General features: G+C 42.8%; 1 protein-coding gene across 4 annotated transcripts in view; it reads right to left on the bottom strand.

The window, feature by feature from the left end:
• Window positions 1–285: 285 nt before the first annotated feature.
• Window positions 286–10,445, bottom strand: part of LOC123768447 (uncharacterized) — a 487,820-nt gene continuing 477,660 nt past the window's right edge. For all 4 annotated transcript variants that reach the window (XM_069317132.1, XM_045759014.2, XM_045758999.2 and 1 more), the window contains one exon: window positions 286–633. The gene's annotated coding sequence lies outside the window, so the exon portion shown is untranslated. The remainder of the gene's footprint in view (window positions 634–10,445) is intronic.

The following is a 10,445-nucleotide window of genomic DNA, read 5'->3' as shown; positions in this document are numbered from 1 at the left end:
AATGCGGGCAGGCCTGCAGTGACAACGCTAGCCACAGGGTCGATCCTGGGGAGTTGGCCTCTGTATAGAAGGGTTTCCACCTCCCACACCTGTCCTGGGGCCAGCCTTGAAGGGCTAACCTCTGCAAGGGTGGGCTACAGTGACATCGAGATCCACGAGGCTGACTTGGCTTACATACTAGAGGGTGGTGCACAGCAAACCTGCCGTGTTATATGACCACCTCGCAAGAACATGTAACGTACGATTATGTCACGTTGTTGGGTAGATTAGATTAGATACACAGTGTTTAGTGGGTTTCATAAATATTTAATAGTCTTGGTTACAGCAGTTGGTTGTTGGCAGTGTCGTAGACGTTGAGACGAAACTTAAAGCAGAGTAGAGAGCCGAGTAAGGCAGGAGTCGCAGAGCTCGATGCGGGAGAACGTGGCGGCTCGATACAGGATGGCGAGTATCCAAATTCGATGAGATGGCGAGTGTCTAAACTCGATGAGGCTGAGAGAGTGGTACAGCTCAATGTAGTCGTAGTCTGCTGTCTGCGATGTGTCGGAGCTGGAGCATCTTGGGTTCGATTAGAACTGAATACGCCGAGTGCTACATTCTTGAGGTTGAAGAGATGTGGTAGCACCGAAGCATCTGAAATGAAGTTAACTGAATCACTGTGGAAATTATACTGATGATTCATCGCTTCTCGATTACATATATATGATTGGACTACACCTCACTATCCTCCAATAGGTTGGTAGGATGGAAGGAATTATAACTGTAATTGGGGAAAAGATTTGAGCGTCGTAATTAATGCTAATGAGTTTGGAGTGAACATATTGTTTACAGACAAGTATGAACTGGAGACAGATGTACATAGAGTCCATTAACGATACTGGAATATTGTAACAGGACTATAGTAGCTAATATTAATATGCAAATATTTAAGCAAGAAAATTAATGATTAATTGATTATGAATGATTAGTTGATTATTAAATTTATCAATTTATGAAAGATTGACAAATTTTAAGTGCCAGGTTTATAAAATTGAAAAATTGAGTCTTAAGTAGTAACAAATTGGTAAATCTTAAATATTTTAAGTTAAGAATCGATGTATGTGTATGTGATACCCTTGGTAAGTGAGAAGGGCAGGTAACCTTAGACGTTCTGTGGTCAATGTGGCAGGAGAGGGTGTATTTATATTCTCCAACATTTGTCCATAATACCACCTGACTACAACACTCCACCAGCCTCCAGCTAGTGCTTTTAGATGCCCCATCTAAGCTCTTATATCACGCATTAATTAATCTACAGTTCCAGTGATATTTATGGGGTACAGTATGTATGGGTGACTCCTCATGATTCACAGTTACAGCCCCACTCCTGTGCCAGATAAGTCAACTACGGGCTCACCATAGCCTGTGCTACTTGAAACATTTTGTTCCGAGTAGCTGAATCTTGAACAAGAACAACTCCTCCTCATGACTGTATTACTGTAAAATTCATCTAGTGCACGGTAGCAAGCCCATAGTGAATAATTTTTATTATTAATTATTTAACTTTGCCTAAAATCAACTAGAATTTCTTTATTTTTCTTGGAATATTGCAGCCCTCAAGCTGCTCAAAGGCAATCAGAGACAGTAATCAATTCCCTCCTTACGAGCAAGTGATTTAGCTAAATTTGGAGCACTGTGTTCGGTCCCACAAGGTCTCCGTACCGTCCTTTGTGCTCAGTCCCACAAGGTCACTGTACTGTCCTCTGTGGTCAGTCCCACAAGGTCTCCGTGCTGTCCTCTGTGGTCAGTCCCACAAGGTCTCCGTGCTGTCCTCTGTGCTCAGTCCTACAAGGTCTCCGTGCTGTCCTCTGTGCTCAGTCCCACAAGGTCTCCGTGCCATTCTCAGTGCTCAGTCCCACAAGGTCTCCGTGCCATTCTCAGTGCTCAGTCCCACAAGGTCTCCGTGCCATTCTCAGTGCTCAGTCCCACAAGGTCTCCGTGCTCAGTCCCACAAGGTCTCTGTGCTGTCTGTTGTGCTCATTCCCACAAGGTCTCCGTGCTGTCCTCTGTGCTCTGTGTTTCACAAGGTCAAATTACTGACCATTTCCAGGATGTGCGAACTGAATTGAGTGCTTTGATAATTATTAATTAATATTTTTAATTTATTTATGTATTTATTTATTTATTTATTTATTTATTTATATACAAGAAGGTACATTAGGGGTTTAGAGAGTACATACCAATGAAGATGTAGCATTCTTGTAAAGTCACTAGTCTGCATAGCGTTTCGGGCAAGTACTTCACATTTATTACCCAATACCAATCGACTCTGAGAGTGGGGAGCAGAGTACATGTGGTGGTGCAGGGTGCACATAGTGGTGTCGAGTACATGTGGGAGGGGGGGTAAAGAGTATATATGTGGTGAGTAAATAAGTAATTATCAAAAGAAGGCACCAAACCGGGAAGGCTATGTAGCACCATCAAATGTGCGGAATAATCAGAGGGCGCTAAATATCACCAAGGATGGCAATACGAGAACAGAAACACATAAGGCGAACGATATCAAAAGTATCCGATTCACCAAGAATTCTATCGAGGGACAAGTGACTGCGAGGGACGGTCGGAAAGCAAGACACACGCTCGTCCTGGAAGTCAGGACATTCAACAAGGATATGCATAACTGTAAGAGGGACAATAAGGAGCAGGGCGGCGCTCCATTAAGTGATCGTGGGTTAAGCGAGTATGACCAATCCGCAGCCGTGCCAAAGCAGTTTCCCACCACCGATTACGGTGGCAGGAGGAAGGCCACGGGAACACACTATGTTTGAGAGTATGCAGCTTGTTACCAACCACAGAGGACCAACAACCCTGCCAACGGGCAAGAATGGAAGAATGAATAACAGGATAAAAGTCAGAATAAGGAATACCTTTACAGGAGATGGGACAAGAACGGATAGCTTCCTTAGCGGCAGCATCCGCACGCTCATTGAAAGAAACACCAATATGGCTGGGAACCCAGCAAAACTCTACCGATTTAAATTTACTAGAAATAAGAAACAGCCAATGTTGAATCTCGACGACCACCGGATGGACAGGATTAAAGGACCCCTAGAGCCATGAGGGCACTACGAGAGTCAACTACAACCACAAAGGAGGAATGAGAATGAGAAAGCAAGAGACAAAGAGCATAGAGAATAGCATAAAGTTCTGCCGTAAAGACGCTAGCCTCCGAAGGGAGGTGACACATATAAGTACGGTCAGGAAAAACAACAGAGTAGCCCACACCGTCCGCAGACTTAGACCCATCGGTGAAGATGGAAATAGAGTGGGAGTGCAAAGAAAAGTGCTCAAGGAAGAGGCTTTTCAGAATTGTAGGAGGGGTAAAGGCTTTAGTAATACAAGTCAAGGACGTACAAAACTTGGGAAGAGGGGACTCTCCACGGAGGTAAGGAACAATACTAGGAGAAACATTAGAAATATGAACAGAAAGAGAAGCCTGTAAGCGAGATAACCGGACAGAAAGTGGGAGACAATGAAGAGGAACAGGAACCACAGGAGGGGTAAAAGTCAAAGCACGACAGAGGCGAGAGTGAGGATGCTGTAAGGACCGTGTAAGATAGCGAAGACAGTAGTGATCACGGTGGTCCTGAAGAGATAGGAAGTCAGTGTCAGCGTACAAGCTGAGGGTAGGAGATAAACAAAAGGCACCAGAGCTGAGGCGCAACACAGTAAGGTGCAAAGGATCAAGACAGCGAAGAGTAGGAGGAGAAGCAGAAGAGTATGCAGGGCCACAATAATCGAGTTTAGACAGGACAAGAGAGGAGTGCAAATAGAGGAGCATGCGCCTATCCGCACCCCAAGAAGTATGGGACAAAACCTTAAGGAGGTTAAGGGCCTTAGAGCATTCAACTCGGAGGTCATATTTTGCCCCCCCCCCCCCCTGCAGTTTTCAAAATATCTGAAATGTGGGAAATTTGACTCCTGAGCGTGGTTTTTGAGCCGAATTCTGACTCTCTGCACCTATTTTCATCTTCAAATTACGAATTTTTATTCCGAAAATATGCCAATAACTGAAAACGGCGATGAGTCATATTTTGCCCCCCCCCCCCTGCAGTTTTCAAAATATATGAAATGTGGGAAATTTGACTCCTGAGCATGATTTTTGAGCCGAATTCATACTCGCAGTACCTATTTTCGTTTTCAAATTACGACTTTTTATATCGATAATATGCCAATTACTGAAAACGGCGATGGGTCATATTTTGCCCAAACCCCCCTGCAGTTTTCAAAATATCTGAAATATGGGAAATTTGACTCCTGAGTGTGGTTTTTGAGCCAAATTCTAACTCTCAGTACCTATTTTCATTTTGAAATTACGACTTTTTATACCGAAAATATGCCAATTACTAAAAACAGCGATGGGTCACATTTTGCTCAAATTCCCCTGCAGGTTTCAAAATATCTGAAATGTGGGAAACTTGACTCCTAAGCGTGATTTTTGAGCAGAGTTCTGACTCTATGCACCTATTTTAATTTGTTCCACAGGGCAGCATACTTGGCAAGGGGATACACTACTGTATCCCCTTGCAGAATATGCAAGGGGAGACAAATGGGAACAGGTGGTGTACTGGTTGATACCTGGTTGATGGGGTTCTGGGAGTTCTTCTACTCCCCAAGCCCGGCCCGAGGCCAGGCTCGACTTGTGAGAGTTTGGTCCACCAGGCTGTTGCTTGGAGCGGCCCGCAGGCCCACATACCCACCACAGCCCGGTTGGTCCGGCACTCCTTGCAGGAATAAATCTAGTTTCCTCTTGAAAATGTCCACGGTTGTTCCGGCAATATTTCTTATGCTTGTTGGGAGGACGTTGAACAACCGCGGACCTCTGATGTTTATACAGTGTTCTCTGATTGTGCCTATGGCACCTCTGCTCTTCATTGGTTCTATTCTACATTTTCTTCCATGTCGTTCACTCCAGTACGTTGTTATTTTACTGTGTAGATTTGGTACTTGGCCCTCCAGTATCTTCCAGGTGTATATTATTTGATATCTCTCTCGTCTTCTTTCTAGTGAGTACATTTGGAGGGCTTTGAGACGATCCCAATAATTTAGGTGCTTTATTGCATCTATGCGTGCCGTATATGTTCTCTGTATTCCCTCTATTTCAGCAATCTCTCCTGCTCTGAAGGGGGAAGTGAGTACTGAGCAGTACTCAAGACGGGACAACACAAGTGACTTGAAGAGTACAACCATTGTGATGGGATCCCTGGATTTGAAAGTTCTCGTAATCCATCCTATCATTTTTCTGGCTGTCGCAATATTTGCTTGGTTATGCTCCTTAAACGTTAAGTCGTCAGACATTATTATTCCCAAATCCTTTACATGCTGTTTTCCTACTATGGGTACATTTGATTGTGTTTTGTACTCTGTATTATGTTTAAGGTCCTCATTTTTACCGTACCTGAGTACCTGGAATTTATCACTGTTAAACATCATGTTATTTTCTGATGCCCAGTCGAAAACTTTATTAATATCAGCTTGAAGTTTTTCAATATCCTCAGCCGAGGTAATTTTCATACTGATTTTTGTGTCATCTGCAAAGGATGATACGAAGCTGTGACTTGTATTTTTGTCTATATCTGATATGAGAATAAGGAAAAGCAGCGGTGCAAGGACTGTACCCTGAGGTACAGAGCTTTTCACTGCACTTGGACTAGATTTTATATGGTTGACAGTTACTCGCTGAGTCCTGTTTGACAGAAAACTGAGTATCCAGCGTCCTACTTTACCGGTTATTCCCATTGACTTCATTTTGTGTGCTATCACGCCATGGTCACATTTATCGAAAGCCTTTGCGAAGTCCGTGTATATCACATCAGCATTCTGTTTCTCTTCTAATGCCTCAGTGACTTTGTCGTAGTGCTCAAGTAGCTGTGAGAGGCACGATCTTCCCGCTCGAAATCCATGTTGGCCTGGGTTGTGAAGGTCATTGGTCTCCATGAAATTGGTGACCTGACTCCTAATCACTCTCTCAAATACTTTTATGATGTGCGATGTTAGTGCAACTGGTCTATAATTTTTTGCCAATGCTTTGCTCCCTCCCTTGTGTAGAGGGGCTATGTCTGCTACTTTAAGTGCATCTGGTATCTCCCCCGTGTCCAAGCTCTTCCTCCACACTATACTGAGTGCCTGTGCTACCGGCACTTTGCATTTCTTTATAAATATTGAATTCCATGAGTCTGGACCTGGGGCCGAGTGCATGGGCATGTTTTCAATTTCTTTTTCAAAATTTAGTGCGCTCGTGTTTATATCAGTTATATTTACAGGGGTTTGAATATCCCGCATAAAGAAATTGTCTGGATCTTCCACCTTCATGTTGTTTATTGGAGTGCTAAACATGTCCTCATACTGCTTTTTTAGGATTTCACTAATTTCTTTGTCATCCTCCGTGTATGAACCTTCACTTGTACGAATAGGTCCAATACTGGCAGTGGTTTTTGCTTTTGATTTCGCATACGAGAAGAAATATTTTGGATTTTTCTTTATTTCCTGAATTGCTTTCTGTTCTAACTGCCTTTCTTCAGTTTCATATGAGTGTTTCAATTTCCGCTCGATTTCTTCAATCTCCCTATTTAAATTATTCCTTCTTTGACGGGAAATTCGTGTCTGCATAAGCAGTTCCGTTATTTTTTTCCTGCGTTTATAGTGTCGTCTGCGTTCTCTTTCTACGTTAGATCTCTTTCTGGCTTTCCTCAAAGGAACATGTTTCAGACAGACTTGATATGCTTCTGAAGTCAGTTTTTCTATTCCTTCTGTAGGACTTGTATTATTTAGAACAGTTCCCCATGGAATGTTTGTAAGTTCCCTGTTTATTATCTCCCAGTCTATCCTTTTATTATTAAAATTGAATTTACTGAATAGCCCCTCTCGCTTTATCAACGTTTTACTCCTTGACCCTCAATGATACAGGCAGCAGAGAAATGAATTTTCAACTGAAAAGGCAGTGGGATAAAAGATACATCATTCCAGATTATGAGAGCAGTAAAAGTTTGGGGTCCCAGCAAAAGCTGGAGAGGAAGAAAGGAATAACTGCAGAAGGATGAGCAACAAGCATTGATTCCTGGACACAGTCCACAACCAGAACCAGTCCAGCTACGAGGAAAGGCTAAAGGAGCTGAACCTCTCATCCCTGGAAAACAGAAGAGTAAGGGGAGACATGATAACCACCTACAAAATTCTCAGGGGAATTGACAGGGTGGACAAAGACAAACTCTTCAGCACGGGTGGGACACGAACAAGGGGACACAGGTGGAAACTTAGTACCCAGATGAGCCACAGAGACGTTAGAAAGAATTTTTTCAGTGTCAGAGTAGTTAATAAATGGAATGCACTAGGAAGTGATGTGGAGGAGGCTGACTCCATACACAGTTTCAAATGTAGATATGATAGAGCCCAGTAGGCTCAGGAATCTGTACACCAGTTGATTGACAGTGTAGAGGCGGGACCAAAGAGCCAAAGCTCAACCCCCGCAAGCACAATTAGGCGAGTACAGTGTTGAAAACCGAGATAAAAAATGGAGCTCAGGGAAATTGGTATAAAAACTACATATATTCCATTGAAGAACAGACAGTCAAGAACAGAGAAAGAAAAACTAAGGCAAAGAAGAACACAGTATACTAAGGAGGATCAGGAGCAGGTTCAGTGAAATTAGGGTGGGGAAGCATAGATAAATATCAATGACAGCAGAGTTGATCGGATGGTGGGAAGGAGCACAGGTGAACTGACAGGAGGCACTGGAAAGGGGCAGTTAAGGGAATAAGGGAGTGGAGGGACAAACAGCAGAGTGCACATGATCAATGACAGCACCAGAGGAAGAACCAAGGCCACGGGTAACTCCATAGAGGGGTCAGTCGACTCGGCCACAGAGACGAGAGGAGACGCAGGGACAGAGCCAGAGGTGGAAAACTTGGGAGGAGATGGAGCGGAACCAGGTTTACATTTCTGACAGACAAGGTACTGTATACCTATAGCAATGTACTGTACTGTGCAACAGCCTCCACAGTCTCAAGCAGAGACAACACACAATTGCTGGGAGGAGGATGAATATCAGCCTGGATGGACATCTATCATGAAGGTCCAAAAGACAGAGGGGAAGGTTGAGAAGAAAGACAGGGCTAAATGATGAAGCTCACAGTAGACAGAAGAGGGAGGAGATGGGGAAGTTACACTAAGACAGAGGATAGGAAAAGACTGGGAAGGGTGGAAATGCCAGTTGGTAAGCCCATGAGGAACTCCCTCAGTTAGATTGCTGGGAAGTAGAATACAGAGCTGGAGGAGATGTCATGGTTTAAAGCCTGGAAATGGTTGTAGAGCTGAGAAAGGGAAGAAGTGCAATCTAACTCACAAGTCATGTTGGAGAAAGACATAAGGCTGCAGACCTGGCATCTTGCCTCGGGGAAAGATAAACACTCATGATGTTTTAAGTTGAGGATGACTTGTTCAAATTTAAAGTGCATGTGCAGAAGGCAGGATGGGCCTCACCACATGTGATGCAGCGAGCCTGGAGAGAGGTGCACTGTCTTATAACTGGCAGTCTCTCCACACAAGTGGCAAAGCTCTTCAAAGGACCAGGGCCAAATTTCCAAGACCTATTGCAGAGTTGTGGAGAGAGGATATATTCCTGAACAGAACAGCTGACACCGGCAAGAACTATGGAAGACAGAAGGATCCAAACGTCAAAAGTTATCTCGAGTACTTGAAGGGAGCATACTCTGGTTAAATAAAAGTTGTTCAATTTGCTTATAAATTTATTTATGAAATGGTTATAGAAAGGGCTGCAACTGGTCCAAGTTTCACCATCACACCCTGAACAGAAAAGGAGAAAAAAAATACACAACGTATTATGCAACGAATCTTCAACATTCTCAAATAATCTCAGGGAACACGTGTGTCAACTAAAATGTCTACTATGTGCTGTAGAAGCACAAACTCTTGTAATAATTGTAATATGTATGTGCAATATATATGTAAAAAAAAAAATTTTTTTCTTTTTTTTTTTTTTGGCCAATTTTTTTTTTCGCTTGTTATCAAGGGATTTGCATGAAACTTGCACACCTTGCTCAATGGATGCCTATCTGCAAGGGTGCCAATTATGAATGAAATCTGTCAAAGTCAAGCTCAGCTACAGGTGGCCGAACTTTGATATTTATTTTACTCAGGAAAGTAATTTACAACTTCAAAGTACTTCAGAGCTTTCATTTATTAATCAATTTACATGAAAATTACACCTTATATGTAGAGTTTGTGCTTCTACAGTACATACTAGACACTTTAGTCCAAAGTCCATTTGTTGATTTTATAAAAATTTATAAACATCATATATTGCATATTTTTGGAAGGGTAACTTTGAATAATTATATTATTGCACTAAACACTTTTTTGATAAAACTACTCACTACATTCCTTTTTATGTGCTAATTTTAATATCTGAGTGTTATAGAAAGGATTTTAGTTGACATGTGTTCCCTGAGATTATTTGAAAATGGTGAAAATTCGTTGCATAATACGTTGTGTATTTTTTTTGTCCTTTTCTGTTTAGGGTGTGATGGTGAAACTTGGACCAGTTGCAGCCCTTTCTATAACCATTTCATAAATAAATTTATAAGCAAATTGAACATCTTTTAATTTAAAATGATTATGCCCCCTGAAGGGACTGATGACGACCATGAGGGGGTCGATTAAACTTTATCTGGAAGATAGGGGGACGATAGAATGTATCCTCGACCTTGGGGCTCGAGGATATACTTATTTATGCTCATGGCAGTCTTTGAGGTCCCCTATCTCCAGTCGCAACATGGTGCAGAATGACTGTGCCAATGCTGGCATTTAACTGGGCATTTTTGAAGACGAATTAAGGTACTGACCAATGCAGGACAAAGTAGTTAGGTGAGCAGCTGCCTCCTAAGAAGGGTCCACAACTACACGTGTGCCAGTCTGGGTGGGGTTAAATGAATCAAAGGTATCCACAGTCAACTAGGTCCTCATGTATGTGCCAGTCATCAGGTCATGTTTGTTCATTGTGATGAATCAAAATACTTAGGCCACATAGTGGGGCCAAATAAATCCTGGACTGTAGTATAGTTTGAAGGAATCGTGTTTTCGAGTGCGGGTACTGTGCTGTGCTCCCCCATTAAGGAGGGAGAGGGGTAAAAAGCACAGTTGTCACAGTGAAAGATGGAACAGCTCAGGTGACAAGGTAGTCACCACACTGAGAGCTAGGAGCTTGACCCTGCCATGGAAGTGGGAGAACAGAGAGGGTCAGTTGTAATAGTCAAATATAAAGCCAAGTCTGGATCCTTTATAGCCTGGGCTACAGAGCCTAATCTTCTGTCACGATCCAACTCAAGGGGTCTCGTCATAGGCCCCCCACAAGCCTATGTTTAAGAGATCTGTTCAGTTGCCATGAATCA

This window comes from Procambarus clarkii, chromosome 86, assembly GCF_040958095.1.
Source record: "Procambarus clarkii isolate CNS0578487 chromosome 86, FALCON_Pclarkii_2.0, whole genome shotgun sequence".
NCBI classification, from domain to species: domain Eukaryota; kingdom Metazoa; phylum Arthropoda; class Malacostraca; order Decapoda; family Cambaridae; genus Procambarus; species Procambarus clarkii.
The sequence above is the reverse complement of the archived record's forward strand: the minus strand, read 5'-3'. Positions and strand labels throughout refer to the sequence as shown.